Genomic DNA, 19,650 nt, shown 5'->3' with positions numbered 1-19,650 from the left:
TATGTAAGATTCTATGAATGACTCTTTTGAAAGCACTGAGAATTGTTCAAAAAGCCAGTTGGCAAATTTTTAATCTGGTTCTAAAAATGTGTGCAAATCTTTCAAGGTAAGGAAGAAAAGGAAATGCTGAACTATGAAATTTAATTACTCTCTGGAGCATTGTAATAAAGAAGAAAGAACATACCAAACTGCCAGAGAACCATGCAGTTGCATTGTCTCTTGTAAGCTTGTTTTTGCCTGGACTCCAACCAGTGCCTGGTTGTTCATTATATATTTGCAGGTAGTATTTGATTTTGTTTGGACCTCCAGAGCCACCTCTGCTCTAAGTGGAGGATGTGCAGATGTGTTACTCAGATATATGAGGGAGTTTTATGCAAACACATGCTTGAACAGGACCTTGCTATTAAAAAAAGCAGTGATTATTTTGCCTTCTATGATATGTATTGGTTAAGGGATGAGAACTATACTACAAAGAACTTTGCTCTTCTGTTGTTCTAGAGATGTTTCTGGCTCTTTATAATGTGTTATTATAAGGAGCCAAGTTCTGATCTCACTTGTAAATGTGAAACCTTTATGGAATATAAGAGGCTCAAATGTATGTGAATGAGAACAAGACTTTACTTCATTCTGTAGAAATTTTCAACAAAGTAGTGCCATAGGGAAACAGAGCCGAAAGACTTCTTAACAGATCTTAAGTCTTTGGTTTGGATCAAGGTAGAAGCAATTATGTCTGTATCACTTCTGAAGCAGTGCATTTCAATGGTACTAGGAGATAATCAGTAATGTAGATTCCGTTCCTTTCCGAGTCAATATTTTTCAGTGCCTCTCTGTTAGATATTCCATATGTCAAACCTTAGTCTTCTCTATTGCACTCTTAATCCAACTCTTTTTTTGTTCTATCTACCAAGAAATATTGCACTATGAATTGATTCTGTTTTGTTACAAATATTTTCTGATGTTTTCTACTTGAAGGTTCTCACAGTTGTGTTTTCCAACAGAACAATTGTAATTTAATTAAGGTGCTATGGAGCAACAAGAATAGAAACTGTTACATCTACTCACAACAGTCATATCTGATTGCTTATCAGTGTAATAGAAAAATGATTTAATTAAACGCCTCTGCTTAGTCAAGTGGGTTTTCAGTTTGAGGTTGCCATTCCTGTTCATGGAGCCAAAACTGTCTGGTTTTGGGTATTCCAGAAATTAATGTATTTCCAAGAATAGCTGTTGTCAGCCGAATGGCAGTAAGGTTGCATGACCTGTGCCAGGATGTGACAAGAATTTCCATTCCCAAGAGATAAGAATTGAAAGGCAGTTGTATGTGCCCGTAGTGCTATGTAACTACATGTATGGTGTCAATGAATGTGAAGAGAGTGCGCAGCTCACTGCAGGACAGAGGAGTTTTTAAGAGACTGGCTAATGAACAGAGAGAAGGGGATTGTTCAAGGTGGCCTACTATGGGCTTGGCCAAGGAGATGAAAACTATCTCTGTGTACAGGAAACTTTCTAGAAATGCCTCACCATTGGCTCTATTTCACTGATATCAGTGAGACTGGAAGAAGTCTCAACAGCCTAAAGGATTCAAAGTGTTGAGTGGGAGTTTTGTGCTGTGCCATATTGGCAGAGCTGGAGAAAGTGCTTGCAACAGTCAATGGGAAATCCTCAACAAGTATCCCTAGTGTAGACAGAGCCCCATTGAGCCATTAGGGGTTAAATCTGCAGGAAATAAAGGGAGGGAGGGAGTGTGAGAGACGCAGTACAGACCGTTCCTAATAGGAGTAAAACTGCACATAGCCCAGAATACAGTATACAGAATATAATTGAAAAAGATGTTTTGAATGAACAATAACCTTTAAATTCTTTAGCGCGTGTTCTCTGAGCTGTAGAATGTTCTGATTGTTAAGTCAATTAGCTTTTAAAAATAGTTATTTTTTTGGATTTTAATTACATGCTGCATTTTGCCTTTGTTATTAGATGGGGTCAGTAAGGTTACTGAAGTAATTATTGCGCTCTGCTTGGCACTGGTTAAAGCATAACTGGAGTAACTGCGTTCAATTCTGTATGAAGAAACATGGAAAAACCAAAGAATTTAGAGGAGTGTAAGAAAGATAGTAAGAAGTTTGGCATTCAGATCTAAAGAGGAAAGGTTAAGATAACTTGGCACCTTTGGCCTAAATTCAAGAAGAGTGTGGGGAACATAATAACGGGAGACATAAAGGAATGTTATAAAGAGGACAAGAATCAATTATTCTCATTAGTCAACAAGGATGAGACAAATAATAATTGGCTGAAGCAGAAGGGAGGTTTTAGGTTAAATATTAGGCAAAACTCTGGAAGAACTGTTAGGCAGTTGGACAAGCTGCCAAGAACCGTTGGACAATCGCTGTCGTTGGAGTTATTCAAGGCCAGACGCCCATCTACAGGAACAGTTATAGAATAATTAAATCAATCCTGTCACAGGCAGAGGGGTGGGCAAAGGGTCCTTCTGGCCTCAGTGACCAAGAGTTTGTTATGGATCTACCTTTTCAGGATTCTTCCCATTCTTACTTGGTAAGCTATTGAGTCCACTCTGAGAGGGAGAGCAACATTTTAAAGCTGCTCTTCGTAAGGTCAGAAAACATATGAGACATAAAACTACTCCCTGATCTGTGGCCATGCATTTCTTTTTACAGCTTCTTAGAATCAGACTTCCTTTCCTCTGGGTGTCTCTGCTTTGTCCCTTTGAAAATACGAGCTCTGGGAAAATAAAGTAGAAACCAAAACCAAGTAGAATGGCTTTGGAATTATTCGTTGCTATTCACTGCTTTATGGCAGCTTTTAGAAGTTGAATTGTAAATAACCTCTGTGTTTTATTGACAATATGCTCCTCATCATCCCTTCTACTTATATGGAAGAAAGTGATTATGCTGAGTGCAAGCTCTGCCTTTCTTATGTCAGCAGACTTCTTCCCACTGGCTCTTTGGTATATTCAAGGCAAACTAGGAGTAACTGCAAAAATTTATCCTGGTACACAATTCTTACCAGCAGGATTTGGCCCAAACAGTGGCCTGGACACGTTCTGTTTCTAGCTGAATGACAAACACTAAGAAATGGCTCCAACTGCTGAGCAGTATGTTTACAAACAGAGGAGACCATTTTAAGAGGTACATTGGGCTGTTTTCTTCGCATCTGAGATTAGAATCTGGCTGCCTGATGAGACAGCTTACATGCACTCTGTGAGGCACTGCAGAGATGATAAAAAGGGCAGTGAGCTAATTTGTATTGCTAATAGTGGTCTTAAAGTGGTAATTACATATGCAATTATAAACCATGAGCCCAGCCTGTTTATTTTTCCCCTCTAGTGCTAATGAAAACCAAAGTAGCCTTGGTGTTTGTGAGATCCCGAATGCACTGGAAGCAATCATTCAGCTGACTAACTGAAGGCAGTGGTACGGTATGACTCTGCTTTGGTTAAAAATTAAATAAAATAAAAATAAAATAATAAAATAATAGAGGAAAATAAAATTTCTAGCTTTTTTTTTTTTTTTTTTTTTTTGAATTAGTGGCAAAGTCAGATGAAATCCTATTTTTTAAGTCTGGAAACACTGAGCAACCCTTACTGTTTGGAATTCCCAGTCTGGCCATGCTATGTTCACTTCCATCTGGTAACGTCTCAGAAATACAGGAATAGGTTTGTTGTAGAGATTACTTCTCTAGAAGGTAGGTGGCAATCTGGGGGATGCAATCACAGTGTGGTGCACAACTTATTAAACTGAATAACAGGATGAGCATAACTGTGAGAAGCCTGCACAAAGCCCCTTGTTGGAGAGGGTCTGGGGGGGGGGCTACAGAGATGATTAGAGGGCTGGAGCACCTCCCCTATGAAGACAGGCTAAGGGAGCTGGGCTTGTTTAGCCTGAAGAAGAGAAGGCTATGAGTTGACCTCATTGCAGCCTTCCAGTACCTAAAGGGAGCCTATGAACAGGAAGGGAGTTGACTCTTTACGAGGGTAGATAATAGCAGGACAAGGAGAAATGGTTTTAAGTTGAAGGAGGGAAGATTTAGGTTGGATATTGGGGGATGCTTTTTACAGAGAGAGTGGTGAGATGTTGTAATTGGCTGCCCAGTGAGGTTGTGGATGCCCTGTCCCTGGAGGTGTTCAAAGCCAGGTTGAATGGGGCACTGGGAAGCCTGGTCTAGTATTAAATGTGGAGGTTGGTGGCCCTGTCTGTGGTAGGGGTGTTGGAGCTTGATGATACTTGAGGTCTCTTTGATCCCAAGCCATTCTATGATTCTCTGACTTTGTATGTCCAGGGTCTCCATGAGGAAACACAGACATCTCATCTCCAAGCCTGGTTCTCCCTCACTATGGGGATTTTCTGACCAACTTCTGCAAAGTGCCTTGTTTTCTGCTTTTAGGGAGTCAAAGGAGACCTTATCACAGCATTAACTATTTTTTTCCTCTAGAAGCACATTGTACTTTTGTTGAGTAACTAATATTTAACATACATTAAAAAATACAAGAGCAATGGTCTTTGAATTGAGTTATCCTAGGCAAAAATTATCAATATATGTATGTCTAATAGATCATCCATATGAGAGGGAGGGAAATGAACCATCTATTCTGCAATGTCTTTTAATGAGTTTACGTGCAAAACTTCATCCAATGGTTTTTGGAACTACAAGCGCTTCCTTTCTTGGCTTAGTTCTTCAGCTTCTGTTAACGTATTTTCTTGCTGACTTCTCATCCTGGACTAATTCATATGTGAATGTGAAGGGGAAGAGTACCTTCACCACCCCTTCAGTGCTGAATTAATGCAGCCTGGAGGGTCCAAGGGCTAGATTTTTCTACCCACAAAAGCAGATGATGTATTAGCAGTGATGGTGAAGCTTTCCTAGCAACACTTAATAACTCAAAGCTGCTTGATGTGGCTGTGCTTTTTCTGCTTGTGCATCCCTTTGCCTGCTAGCACCACTTTGTAACCTCATGCACCCTCGAGACCCATCCCCCTCACTTATAATTCACTGGAGAACTTGTGACATAACTGCATTGAGGCACTGCCTGCCCTGACTTTCTCTGTGATGTGTTTTAAACAAGATTCCTGCTACAAAGTTGAAAGAGTAGAGGAAGAAAACCCGACATGACTTTGGGGTAGCGCAAACGAGTCATAGGAAACTCACTCTAGAGATATCTCCAGAGACTAGTCAAGACAAAAGTTACAGCACAAGCATTTGGAAGGGGGCCACTGCAAACAATTTGTCCTCATTCCAGTTGAGCAACTGTAAGCAGGGACATTTTCAACACAGGCCATTTAGGGACAGAAGGAAAGATTGGATGGCACTAAAAGAAACTACACAAATACATGGTGATAGGATGACTCGGCCACCCGCCACACATACTCTGCTGCTTCATTGTTCTTTCTCCTATCATCCCGACATCTGAAAAGGTCCCACCCCAGCACGGCGTCACAGCGCAGCGCAGACCAGCATAAATTGACTCCAGGTGACAAAATCACCTTCTTTGGTTGGCCTTTGTTTAGCAGGGAGGGAGGGCAGGGGCCATATGTGTGGCAGGAGTTGAGGACAGCAATGTAAAAAAGCGATTCTGCTCAAAGTGAGCAATATAACAAATGGGGAAAAAGGATGCTTAGCTCTGCTGAGGCTTTTTTCTTTTTTTTTTTCCTTTCTTTTTTTTCCTGTGTGTCTTGGGTTTAAAGGGCTACAGTCTTCCTTCTTTTTTTTGAGGAAATACTTGAAAGTAGCTATTCCAATTTCTTTAATCCTTCTCTTCCCCCTAACTTACAAGTTGTTCTTGCTCTGCTGTTTTCCTCAGCATGCCAAAGGCCCCATACCTTTCCGTGGAAAGTTTCTGCCACTCTCACTGATTTTGTATTCATGTTGCATAAATAAGAACAGGACCTCCCTCCAGCACCTTGGCATGGGGTGGGGAGTTGGATAGGAGGATGGTGCATGATAGAAATGTTATGTAAGTGAGGTCTGGATGTCTGCAGCCTGAGCTCTAGTGAGCCATTGTCCACAGATATTTTAAAATGGTCTTTTTCTTTCCTCTTCTGAGCACCACATCACAATACAGTTTCATTCAGTGAGGACCTGGCATTTGGGGGCTGGATGGCTCAGCTGGCCCATTTGGGGATGGGGTGCCTTTCATCTGTAGGTCACTGCTTTGAATTCTGCCCACATGGTTGGCAGCCAGGAGCTGTTCTCCTCTAACGGCAGCAGAGCAGCATATGCAGAATTGCTAGGAAGTCTCTGATCCTAGACACCATGTCTAGATCGTAAAAGCTACCGTAACAATTGCGTCTAAATGGCACCCTTCTTGGCAGTTGAAGCAGAGGCCAAGCAATAAAAGGGCTATGGAGAATGGACTACTGTCTAGCATCTATAAGCTAATAGTGAGGAACATGGGTGAGAGAGTGTGAGAAAGTATGCACAGCCTGTGAAAGCTCTTTTGGGTGAAGAAAGAGGATTTCAGTCTCCTAGACTGAAAGGCCAACACCTTTCAATAGCAGAAGAATCAATTACAAATATGAGAACAAAGCCATTGTTTGTCCTCGTGCCTTTAACAATGCTGCTTCCTGTTGGCATCTTTTTCCTGCTAATAACACAGTCCCACAATTTGTATCTTTGCAGTGCTGCACAAGCACTGACTAATTAATCCTTTCTCAGCCCTTTAAGGCAAGTAGTTTTTTGTTTCTGATGGTCTGTAGTGGTGATATGTTTCTTCAAACTGTTGTGGATCTGTATAAAAATGCTGCCTAAATCTGACCATACTACATATGCTAACCATAGGATTTGTGTATTTGATACAACAATTCCAGTACAGGTAGGCTACAGCCAGCTAAATGTTTTGCTGAAGTCTTAATTAAAATAGGTGAGAACTGCTTCTTGAAAAAGATTCAGATCAGGGCAGGCTTTCGCTATAATGATATGAAACAAAAAGCCCCTCCTTTCTGCCCCCCAAACAAATCAACTCCCTTTCACTGGAATAATCTCTGGCTGTCTGACCTTATTTATTCAGATGCTGACATGAATCATCATCTGAGCAAGCATTCCCTCCTACACCTGCAGTATTTGGGGTTATAGTTCTCCTTGGTGTTCTGCAGCAATAAGAGCTCAGTGTTACTTGGAGCTGTCTCCATCTGGCAGCCCATGAAGTCCGCAGGAGCACAGAGGTCTTTCTGTAAAAATGGAGACAGCCCAGATTGCTTTCTTTTTACACAACATCTCAAGAGGGCTCTAGACTTTTCTCTTTTGCAGCTATAGTCAAGTGTGCAGTCTCTTTCCCTCCTATCTCCTTTTTGTGTGATGACCTCTTCTTGGGGTGAAGAAGTGCGTGGGTGAGTTTGGGGGAGGGGTTGTTCTTCTCAGTAAGGCCAAATTGCAGGATGCAGCACATCTTGAGCTTGGCAGCTTTTCACACTTCCCCAAGAGGCAGCTGAAGGGCCTAAGCAGGGGTAAGACGTTATCAGCTCACTTCAAGCATGCCAGAGCGTATCCTTACACACAGATAGCGACACGCTGCCTGCTCCACAGCTGACCTCCATGGACCAAAGGAGATTGTTTGGTGGTGGCTAAGGGAATATCTCATGTCATCTGTACGCTATTACAAGGCTGAGTACTTAACAAAGAAGTAACTCAGCAGTGTTAGCCATAAAGAGTAAAAAACTGAAGGCAGAAGTTAAACTTTGTTATCTGCCAGTCATTCATTGTTTGGAAGGAATATCCCAAGAGTACGGATGAATGTCAGTGTCTTAAAGATCTATACATTGCTGTTGGAACTGGGTCATTTGTTGCCATCTGGGATTATGCCACTAGCAGTAAATGAGCATATTCACAGTACTATGCAGCTCCAGATTTCAGCCATATGGAAAAAGTGTAATATAGAAAGAAATTCAATCCTTTAATAGAATCCAGAGTACCCTCCGGAATGTTTTCCCTAGTTTTATTTCTTTGCAACGCAGTCTTAATAACCACTGATGTAGCATTTAAATTGGAAGAGATGCAATGTCTAGATATGGTGGGAGATCTACTGATGTCTGTTATCCTGTGATAGGAAAATCCCTTGCTGTTTCAGTGGAAAAACCCACTGAGCTTACTAAAGCCAGAGGAAGGGCATGGCACATCTGTGGCATGCATTAACTTCCTTTGATTCTGTTCTCTCAATAGGCAGCTCCCTTCTCCCAAAAGAAATATTCACAAGTAATTTTCACTGTAGAAGTTGTCTTTGCACTTACCTCTTTAATCCATGGCTGTTGTAGAATGCCAAAAGCATAAAAGAATTCTGACTTGCAACAAGATGCTGATGGTACTCAAGACAGAACTCCTCCTGTATCTGCCATCTTCCCCTCTTTACAAACAACATTTGTGGTAGAGTAGTCATGTTGATATTACCTCACTACTTGAATGAAATTTGATTGGTCTCTGTGAATCTATCAGCAGTGATAAGGCACCAAAATGGTTATAGTGATGAGCTCAGAAGCCAAAATTACACTTATTAAGTCTTGCCCGTTGGTGCCAGATCAGCATGTCCAATGCTGGATACAGTGTATGAACCTAGTTGCAATGCTATTAAGGATTTGGAGTGGTGGTGAAAATGGGAGGAGATCACATAAGAAATTAGCTCCACTGATTTAGAAGCAATGATGCCTGGAACCAATCTCTGATGCTGGTTTTAAGAATCAACAGGAGTGTCTGGAGGAATCTGATATTTCTGAGCTTGATGTCTCCAGTATAGACTGTTCCTGAGATGTACCTGGTGTGGCAGAGAAGTGCAAAATATTCTGTGAAAGAAATGATGGGGTTCTCTGAGGCCAGCAACAAATAATATATGTTGATGTCTGGGAAAGGTACGAATAGCTATGGCTATCTGCAAAAAAATATATTATGGCTATATCTGGCTTAAGTGCTACATAGTTCTGTGGGCTGCTAACAGATGTTGCCAGAGCAACTTGTTTTGACAAGTTGTGTTGTATTTGTGAACCCTGTGATGTTACCAGCACCATCTCTTCAGACTCCCAGCAAATGAGAGTTAACTTTTGTTGAGGTAGGTTGGCAACCCATACCAAATACCCATAAAGCTCCATATGATAAACTAATTTGGCTCTGAACTAAGTTCAGTGCCTGTAACAAATAATTCTCTGACAGCCAGATCTGCTTCATCACTCTACAGATCCATAGAGCTGGTCAGGTTTCTTTGAAGAGCTACGCTTTGAGAGCTAGGCCAGGGGAGCAGATGAGAGTGGGGAGAGAATGCAGAAGATGGGGAAAGAGATCTGGAGAGAGGCAGAGAAAATGCAAAACAGCCAGCAGCTGGGATGTTCATGTGGCATTCACATTCCTATATGTATATTCCAAACCAGACAAAGGAGAGATGTGATTGGATTTAGTTGGGTAGGTCCCTCTGTCTCACTTGTAGAAAAGTTTAAACTCATGTCAATAAACCTCAGAAAAATTTTGTAAGAAAACTATTTTTTTTTTAGCTTTTGTTTTTCCCGAAAATCAACCCGATTGCAACTGTCAAGTGATTTTCTCACCTCATGAAAACTTAGCTGATAAACTTAGTGGGAAAGCAAATAAGCAATGTGGTACTTATCTCAGTGAATCAGGATGGTAAAGGATGAGTTTCCCACATGGTGAAATAAAGAAATCCGTGTCAGTGATGTAGGGCAATAAGAAAGTTTCTGGAGAAGGGGAAAAAGCAACAGTGTTTGGTAAGTCAGGTGGAGAAATACCTATATTGCGCTGCTTGGTTATTTTTCTTTCCAAGTGGACAAAAAGAGAAAACAATGCAGAAGATCACCTTGGAGGAAACTTTAATTTCCTTGGCCCTTCCTAGTGAGTAGTCAGAAATGAGGAAGAATGAACAAAGGCTCCTTCTCAAGGACAGAACTGGGAATAGGCACAGCGTAACAGCCACCCATCTTTCCCATCTTTCTTGGTTTGCGAGTCAAAGTGTAACTGTGATGTAGCCCTTCTTCATCTCTCAATTACTTGACAGAACAATAACACTGAAAAGATAAACGGAGTGATAAAATAAACAATTCATCTACAATTTTTTTCCAATCTAGCTGACTCTTTTCTCCCAAGCACGGTGTAGTTTGTCAAAAACAACGGTTTTCTGAGCCTGGGGAGAGAACTGCATTAAGCAAGAGGAAAGAAGCATTTCAGTCACTTTGCAAAAGCTGGATCCTTAGTCTCTTGGTATATTTGAGATGTTAAAAATAACTTCGTGTCACTCTCTGTGATTGGAAGCCACGCTGATTACGGCTGGTCAAAGCCAGCAAGGAATTGCTTGGGCCATTAGTGCCAAGAGGGAGGGCTGATGTAGACCACAACTGGCTTATTCCAAAAAGCAAATAACCCTGAGGGTCTGATCTGCAAAAGTGCTGAAGTAAAAGGGAGTTGTGGTTGCTCAACACTTCCATGGATCAAGCTTCTCTTTTCCTCATTAGCCACACTGCTCCAAACTCCTATAAAGCCTGCTATTCCTTTTTGTGCCAATAAGTCACTGTGCAGGAGTAGCCCAACACCTGCCCTCTGCTGATATCCTGACACCTCCCAGCTGAGCTTTGGCCCTGACCCAGAAACTACCCCAGCTCTGAGGACAGAGCAGGGTATTACATAATTAGGGCATTAGGTAGCCTCTGCTCCCAAGGTGCAGCAGTAGGTTCTCCACCACCCCAAATCCTGTAGCCCTCCGCTGAATGAAAGCTCCTGAAATACTTTCACACCATTGGTATTCATTTTTGGTAGCCTAACATCTGTGGATGCCTACTTTTACTAATCCTGCCTGTGGCTGGCTCAGGCAACTGACTGAGGCATTTGCAGAAAAAAATGGAGATAACATATGCAAGGTCAGGAGAAAAAGCCAAACTCCCAAAAGACTGATGGAGTCAAATGAACAGGTTTCTGGGCTTTGGATGTGTCATGTTTGCCATCTAGTTACTAGTCAGGGCATGTTCCAGGTAGAAAATGAAGAGTAAATAATCCAGTACCACATAAAAGGGAAACAAGCTTACGGGAACTCTTGACAAATGAGAGAAAAACTTCCAATGGTATTTTAATTGAGGTGCTTGGAAAACAATATGATAGAAATATGCGAATTCCTGAAGTTATTTTATTTGGCTGTAAAAATAATTGTATACAGGAGTACAAGTGATGAAGTGTTACTGCAACAGTGGAATTGAAGGCTCCGGGTCCCACTCTCAAATGCAATGAGGTTGTTAGCATGAGGTTCTCTTGGCATGAAACATGATCTGGTAAAAGTTTGACCAGTGAAGTGAAAGCCAGGGCATCGTAAGGTCTGTGCTGTTTTGTTCTTTGATTTATTGGGTAAGGCACAGATTGGCACAAATTACCACTTTCAGTCTCAGTTTACCCATCTTTTGGTGGAGACTCATACATCACCACGATGTTATCGGTTTTAATTATTGTAATGTATTTAAAGCTTCTCAGGTGTAAGGAATAACAGAAAAATGCAAAGTCTATTGTTTCTAATCTAAATTACTATACAATAATTTCAATATCAGTAGTCCTGCATTTTGCCTGAAATATTAGCTGTGAGTAATATTTTGCCTTTATACACAGAGACATGTCCTAGTTGAAAAACAGCACTGTCTTTACTTTCTAGTAAAGATTTTTGAGTGTGGTTTGGCATTTAAAATAAGGCTGCAGCACTGTTGAGCATTGATTTTTAGTTTACATGTCCCATTTGGTTAATTGTTGTGAGCCATGTAAGATGCTGTTTTGCAGCTAAAATGCTGCTTAAAGTTATAACACTAGTGAGCAGCTTATTCACAATATGAAAAACCACTTAGAGTTACAAAGCAGAGTTGCTAATTTTTGACAGAGTAATGGTTCATCTGTAATTTCAGTTTTAGTACATAAAAGAGGATGCATGCAGCTATGAAGTACTATCACTTGCAATGTAGGAAATGTAGATGGAGTTATGTGTCTTCTGCTGAACGTGCTACTTGTTTTGAAATACTTTGGCTCTCTCAACAGAACAAGATGCTGAGTTCACATAAAAAGCTATAAAAGGGTTGGATGATTGTACTTTTAATCCCTCTGAGCTCAGAAGCTAGAAGCACTTGTTGAAGAGGGTGAGGTATGGATCTATTGGCCTCTGAGTTGCACAGCAATCAGTTTTTGACTCGGTATTGAACTGAGTTCCTCAGGCCTAGATAGGTGATGTTCTGGAGGGGACCTTCTGCTCGCCTGTAGCCTTGCTGTCCTGCTGCCACTGGAACTGGGATGCTGTTATGGGACACTCTGCCAAGGGGGCAGGAGCTCAGCAGGGAACATGGAGAATAGGGCAGGGCAGCACATGCATTGCACATTGAGTGTCATAGTGAGGAATGCAACACACCTGGGAAGGAAGGGAGCTGGTCCTGGACCAAGGATTATGCATTTTCACCAAGAATATAGTACTGTATATGAGTAACTGTGTTAATACACCAAAGGAAAACTCATCTTAGTAACCTGGTCTAAGTAGAGGGAATTGGAAGTTCATGCCAGAAGCAGCCAATGCCCCTTTGCTGAGGGCAGCTGTGTTTGTCAGTGAGATAAGACAAGTGTCAAAAAGAGACAATATCTCCAGGATACACCACAACCTGTGTGTCAGCAACCTGCTGAGGCAAACTAGCTCCAAGCAGCCCTGTACCTTGGCCTAGGACTGACCAATGTGAGTTGGCACTGCAGTAAAATTCAAGGATCTGGTCATTGCTGTGACTTCCCTTGGAACTGCTCCATCTTCTCTGGAGGTTTCTGACCACACACCACCAGCTTTGTTCACCCTGAGCAGACCTGCTGTGGGTTGAACAACAGTAGGTCTGCCACAGGCTCTCAGCTGGTTGGGGCTGCCCTCTTCTCGGACTGGGCTGGCAAGAGGTGACACCTTCTTCCCTTTCACTGCCTCAGGCCTAATTCTCCCCTCACTAATTTTAGTCTTATGTAATTCAATTACTTTGGTGAAGTTGCTTCCTGATTTATATTGGTGTGAGTGAATGGGGAAGCAGCCCTTGAGGCTTTGACTGAAGTATGATGTTACACTATTTCTGGACATCATCATGTGCTGGTTGTGCAACAGATAAGAATAATGTTTGGTAAGTCATTAGTACTTCAGTTTAATTTGTGCTAAAATCATCAGCTACATCCCATTTAGTTTCTAAAGCCTCCTCATTATTGCTGCAGACACCAGACCCATGACCTGCTTTCCACTCTGTGAGGGAAGGATAAGTGAATTTAATGTGATCTCTGTTATAAAAGTCTGCTGCTGCTCTCTTGAAATCAGGTGATGTCTAATTATTGACTTCAGTGAAGGTAGGATCAAGTCCAAATTTCATGCACTTAATTTTCCAGTGTAGGGTAAGGGAAGCAAGACTTAAACTGCTGCATTTCTTTGGCAAATAATGAATGGGACCTCATTATCTCTGTTAGGACGTGACTTTACAGATGATTACATGCTGAAAGTATGCCACCGATAGACTGGCTCTGACCTGAACTGTGAAACATGCTCTGAGAATGAGACTTGCAAGATGCTTCATTCATTCTCATATTGTGAATGATTTTGTCAATGAATGGGACAACTGACCTTAGTGACCTGGTACCAGCATGCCCCTCTAGGTACAAGTGCACAGCCATACTGTGGCTGTTAATCACTATTCCTGCATTCGTTTTCAGATGAAAAATCATCTACAGCAGCATTTAGCAGAATTTCTTCTAAGATATGATTATGGCCCTCCTCATTTACAAATAATTTATTGTCTCTTACAAAAACAGTAGATAAAGAATCAAAGAAATTTCTACATGGGTTTTGTGTAGAAAAATTTTGTCTGAAATTCTGAATATATATTTGCTAAGATGCTATAACGCCAGAAACTACAAAATACATGTGATTAACCATATTGCTTATTAGAACCAAAATACTAATAGCACAGGAATAGAAATGGTCTGACCATGAAAGTTCATTTTATTCCAGCAAAATATTTCCATAACTCTACTTTTTAGAGGTACTGAGTGTAAAATTAGTAATCTGTGCATGCTTCTTAAGAATGTCTATGACAGATATTCCATAGAAAGCTTGTTATGAGTATGTAATAAGAGACAATGATTTATGGATTTATTCTTACAAAACTCTTCTGACTCAGATAAATACTGTTATTGCTGTTCAGCAGATGGGTAAATTGAGGGACCAAAAGCTTAAGTAGCACGCACAGGATCACCCAGCAAGTCTAGAGAAAATAGACTGGAACCAGAACGTTGTATTTCTATTTTCATGTTCTGTAAGCGTTAGATCATCTCTCTCCCATGATTAGCTGCTATTCTGGCATGAACTTAGGACCATTATGATAGAGCTATTTTTCATACAATGGGATGAGACTGCCATGGCTTTAATTGCAAGCATGTGTTCGCTCTTTTATGGCATTGTGATTTTTATGTAAGGTAATGTGTAAATTTATTGGATTTTAAATTATGAGTTTACATTACAACCACTTTAGTGTAGGGAAAATTTTCTTCTTTCTTGTCCATACTCTCTAAATAGCTTGAAGTCCTAATTAATGACTGGACTTTGGAATCAGTAGACAAATGCAAAACTAAAAGTAATTATCAGATTGTATTTATTCAAGATTGAAGTTGTTTTAAATTAAGAGGAGGAAATTCCACCTTTAGGAATTTACAGAAAAGATCCCATGTTTAACATCTAGATGAACACGGTCTACCTATAATTTAGATGTGACAGGATACATGCTCCCAAACTTATATGTCTAAACAAACAACTTACAACACATGCTGCTAAATTTTGGAAAATTAACATAATGCTTTTGGAGGAGAATGTGATGATTTCAGAAATGAATAAATGATGGTATATTTATAGCTGCTTTTCAAAGAAAAGAAAGGTAGCCAATCCTTATGACTAATAACCATTATTTAAAGTACAATCAGAGGCGCTCCTCGTAAATTTTTAGCCAGGGTCTTGGCAAGACTTATTGCCCAAGAAAAGGATATCTATATTGGGAATCAGCTGCTCTTACACAATATTTGTGATGATTTGGAACCACTTAAAAACAAGGAGTTGGTGATATAATACATTCTTTGGATTTGGAGATGTTCCCCTTATTCCTGCTTTGAATTAAGAGAATATATTGGTGGTTTAGTTAAATGTCTCTTAGTTAAAATTATACCTCTTTCTTTGTCTTCAATTGAAGCCAGATCTGTCTCTTTCTGTAAAAAATAATTTAAAAAAATTAAAAAACACAGGTGCGAAGAACTTTTAGATTCTTAAAGAGTGAAGTCATTTCTGTGTTCCCGTGGATTTCATACTGTGGCCTGCTGAGCACTAAAGACTTGGGGAGTGTCTGCTGGAGGTCTACGGAGGAGCTGGCAGGTTGGATAGAATCTTTGGATAGAATCTTTTTGGATAGATTTTTTTTTCCCCCAACAGCTTAACGGTGTTACAAGTAGCTAAAAATGTATTAAATATTTTCCAGCTAACTCTTTTAAATGTTTACAGTTGTACTTGACTCAGGGCTCTTATTCAGCCACCAAAACTAGTAGGTGGCCTGTGTGATCAGAGAGTAGGGATGAGCTTCTGTGACAAAATTAGTTAAGAGGCTGTCTGTAGTCCAAAACTCCTTAGGACTCTCTAGCCTATGTCATGCTTTGAAACCTGTTGGTAAATGCAAACATCTGACTTCACTAAATGATTGAGGTGTGCTTATATTAATGTGAGAAAGCAGATGGGGCTCTAATGAATTGTATAAAAGTTACTCAGAGGACAAGCTGATTGCAGGATACCCTACTACACCCAGTGATTATCACAGTGTGGAAGACAAGTAAATTACTTATTTAAGCTCAAAAAAATGAATAATAAAATGAAGATATGGTCTCCATTCTCTTAATAGAACTCTTAAGCTATAATCTGGAAAGCTTATAAGTGATAGAAGATAACAAGTGTATACAGAGGTACTGTAACAGTAGCTGTTACTTTCCTTTTATGATGCAAATGATTAGACTGTATTCTGGCTTTTGGATCAATAATTGTAAACACATGGTGAGTCAAGAGGTTATGATACAGTCTGCTCCTTCACAGCTCAATTCACTGCATGTCTTACTGGCCCAGAAGTAATTCCAAGCAAAATTTAGGCATCCATACGTGTGTATGGAGTTTGTGTTTGGAAAGAACTTTCATGCTGAAGCCAGTGTTTTCACACTGAATCTAGAAGGCAGAAAACTCTTTCACTTTTATTTCTGGAGCTGAGAGCTTACCACAGCAGGGAGAGGCAAGGGCTATCAAAATTGGTTTTGCTATGGAGTATGCTTATGAATCATAGATTTCACAGTGGTACTTATAAAGAGTTTATGATGGCAATTGTTTGTCCGTTACAACTGGAAGTACTAAAAGGATTTGTCACTGGAATTCCTAAGATGAGAATAATCTTTGACCCTTTCTGAGCTGAGGCAATACAAAACTACAGAGGAAAATAAAATGCAGTTAAATAGACACAACTGAAGGAGTCCACACCAGGTGAGTGGTCTAAGAGAAGAAATTAATTTCAGTAGGCATAGGGAATCAATCATGAATTGCCAAAAGCAATTAGCTAAAGCCATTAATTGGGAATCATTAGAAAACTGTTTCCATTTGCTCAATCTATCAGTTTAAATTTCTGAGGGTGGAAAGGACTTACAGCTACGAATAAACTGTGAAATGTATCTTTAAAATTAAGTTTTTAATTAGAACTGGCAGTTCTGAACCTGCTGTTGGCAGGAGCCAACCTACTGAAAAAGAGCCCGATGCAATAGACTGTAAAGTGTGCTTGCTTGCTGCTTTAGCATTTAACTTATTTAAAAAACAAAAAGAGGGACACTCGGCCTTTAAAACTGAAAGTTGTGTTTCAACACCAACATTAGAAGATTTCTTTCTCTGTGGTTAAAGCAGTTTGGAAATTTCAGTCAGCATTTCTTAGAATAGGTGCCAAATAGAGCTGATTTTCTGAAGGAATGAGCATGTTTTAGAGGAACCAAAAATGAAAAAAAATAAAAAAGAATTTAAAAAAAAAAAAAATAGAAAGAAAGAAAAAGGAAAAAAGCACCTGCTCTAACAGACTCTGTGATAGAAATGCCATCCTACAATCCACAGCTGGACTGCTGGCATGAGTAATGCTTCATTGGTTGTGACCCGATTCAAGCAACATGCTAAATTACAGTTTGCTTAAATTGTATTGTCTGTCTTGGGACTTAAAGTGTGTGCTTAAAATTGCATATCTGCCTTTTAAATAGGAACTATGCATGACACCTACTTGGCAGGAGTCACCAAGTTTATTTTCAAATATGCCTCGTTGCGTATTCCCGAGGAAGAGTAGCGCTAATGCGGTTAAAGATCCCATCCTAGGCTAAATACAATAGGTGAATTTGTTGTTTTTGTGAACTTTCATGGCTGGGAGGGAAGCAGCTGATGTTAGGGGCCAAAAGGTTAGGTGAATAAAAGAGTCAAGTGTCCCATGCCACCTGTCTCTGCTCATTCTTCCAAGAAGCATGAGACTGTCTCCACTTCCCTTCCGCCTGTGGTTTAGGAACCTTGGTGGCTTCTGCATTCTTCCTATTTTTTTTCTTTCTTTTTTTTTCCCCCCTGTTGCTCTCACTGCTCTGTCATTTAGCAGAATCCATTTTCTGTATAGTCCAAGCCCAGTAACCCTTGTCACTGACCTCACCACCATGTGCTCGATGTGAGCATGACTCATGGTAGCGCTGAGAAATCCTTGCTCTCTCTAATTTGGCCTTCTCACGTAAGGGGGGAGGAGAGGGGTAGGGGGAGATTCTGGTATTTCCAAACTGGCTTGCTGGAAGTGTTGTGTCAGTTACGATAATTTGGTGTAACACATAAATCTTTAGGCTGATTTGTGATTCCCAGCACACCCCTTGCAGTCTAATTGAGGAATTGCATTTCTGTCACTCACAGAGTCTGGTGGAAATGCAAGAATGTGAGGAACAATAGGAGCAGGCAAGTACTGAGTCAAAACAGATAAAGGAAAATTTGTTGTTGGGCTGAAAGATGGGAGCAAACAGATGAGAAACTAGTTGGTCAGAATTCCTCTGCTGCTCCTGTTGGCTGCGTGGTGATGTGAATGGTAAGCTCACTCCTGTTAGCAATGAGGAAAGGGAGCAGACAGGAGAACCAGGCAGGGATGCTACTATGTTTTGTTACAAAGAAGTGCAAGGTGAGGGAGCTGGTGGGGCAAGGCCACAACTGCATGCTGTGCTCAGTCAGGGCAAGATGGCAGCTCGAGGGGAGCACATGATGGGCCTCCTCCTCTGGAAGCTTTTGTTTATTCTCCCTTTCGTGGTGATTTTCTCTAATCTGAAGAACAAGATGTACTTAATGAAAACAGATGTTTTGCTCCCTTGCATATGGGGAAAAAAAAACACCAACAAAACAAAACCAGCCACCCCCAAATAGAATAAACCCAAAGAATTCTAAGATCACAAATGGGTTTCCACAAAGACAGGATTAAAAAAACCCCTTGTTAATGTCCTGACCTGTCCACTTGTTTCCCACAGAGACGTTACGGAAGCTATAGATGTGAAGATGAAGGCAGGACCTGGGCCTAAGAGAGGGAGGGCTGTGTGCCTCTGTACAACATAAATACCACACTGAGCTGGCTCACAGCTTCGCCATCCATGATCTCCCACTGTGAGATCCTGGTCAATGGCAGTTTTTGTTATTGGCTTCAGTGTAAATAGGAATTGGTCCCAGTATTTAATTTAAAGCACAGGACATGAAAAAAACAAAATCATAACATCCCTGCTACATTTATAGCGCTGCATAAGCCACTGATTAACAAATGGATGAGATACTGAACTTTGCTTTACCATCTGTCTTTAATTACATAAAATAACTTGAAGCAATTAACAAGAAAGAAACACTGTGACACGAATAAATAAATCCTATTGATAGAAACAGATGAGGGAATACTTAGGATATCTGAATGCATGTATGAGAGCTGCTAAAAAGGCATAATCTGCACACGGTGATATTACAAATATTATCTAGCAGATTTACTCTGCTAGTGCCAAGTATTTTTGGAAAACAATAGTTACCTATGGGGATGCAGAGGAGCAAAAGGAAAGCTAAGTGTGTCTAGAAAAAATAGCAAAAAACCACAAAACTACTGCGATCCCTTCAACAGCCATGATGATGGAGTTTTGTCTTTCAAAGATAAGAGAAACTAATATTAACAGAAAAATATACAAAGCGTGATGTTTCCTAACAGTGGACCTAAAGCCAGTCTCATAAATCCCCATGCTTATAAACATTTAGGCACCAGTGGGGATTAAGCTCTTTAACACTTTGCAGGATTTATGTTCTAAGTCTATTCTTTTAGCGTTCAAATACACTTGTTTGCCTTTTCTGCTTAGGCTCTTAGAAAAATGAGTGCTCTGCAATAGCAAAACAGATTAAGAACTGACTAACTGATAGATGCCAGTAAGTCACTACCAACTCAGAATGAAAGCTCCAGAGTCATCCTGCACAGCATTTTCCTTAACGATTGAGAGACTAATCCATCCCTAATAAAACAAGGCTTGTCAATTAGGGAGGAAATATAACTTTGGGGGAATTATAAACTATGAGGTTGGAGCAGCCCAATTTTTTTG

General features: G+C 40.4%; 1 long non-coding RNA gene across 5 annotated transcripts in view; it reads right to left on the bottom strand.

Moving 5' to 3' along the window:
• The window catches only part of LOC146760791 (uncharacterized), a 49,528-nt gene that overhangs the window by 15,879 nt on the left and 13,999 nt on the right, over positions 1–19,650 (bottom strand). For 2 of the 5 annotated variants that reach the window (XR_014947275.1, XR_014947278.1), the window contains one exon: positions 9,796–10,007. The exons of 2 other annotated variants lie outside the window; for them this stretch is intronic. This is a non-coding gene — a long non-coding RNA (uncharacterized LOC146760791). Of the gene's footprint in view, positions 1–9,795; positions 10,008–11,102; positions 15,223–19,650 lie in introns of those variants that run through there. One more of the 5 variants, XR_014947276.1, reaches the window with a different exon arrangement.

The sequence above is a fragment of the Coturnix japonica genome, chromosome 5, assembly GCF_054131305.1.
Source record: "Coturnix japonica strain WE chromosome 5, WE-NBRP24, whole genome shotgun sequence".
NCBI classification, from domain to species: domain Eukaryota; kingdom Metazoa; phylum Chordata; class Aves; order Galliformes; family Phasianidae; genus Coturnix; species Coturnix japonica.
This window is presented reverse-complemented; position numbering and strand designations above follow the sequence as displayed.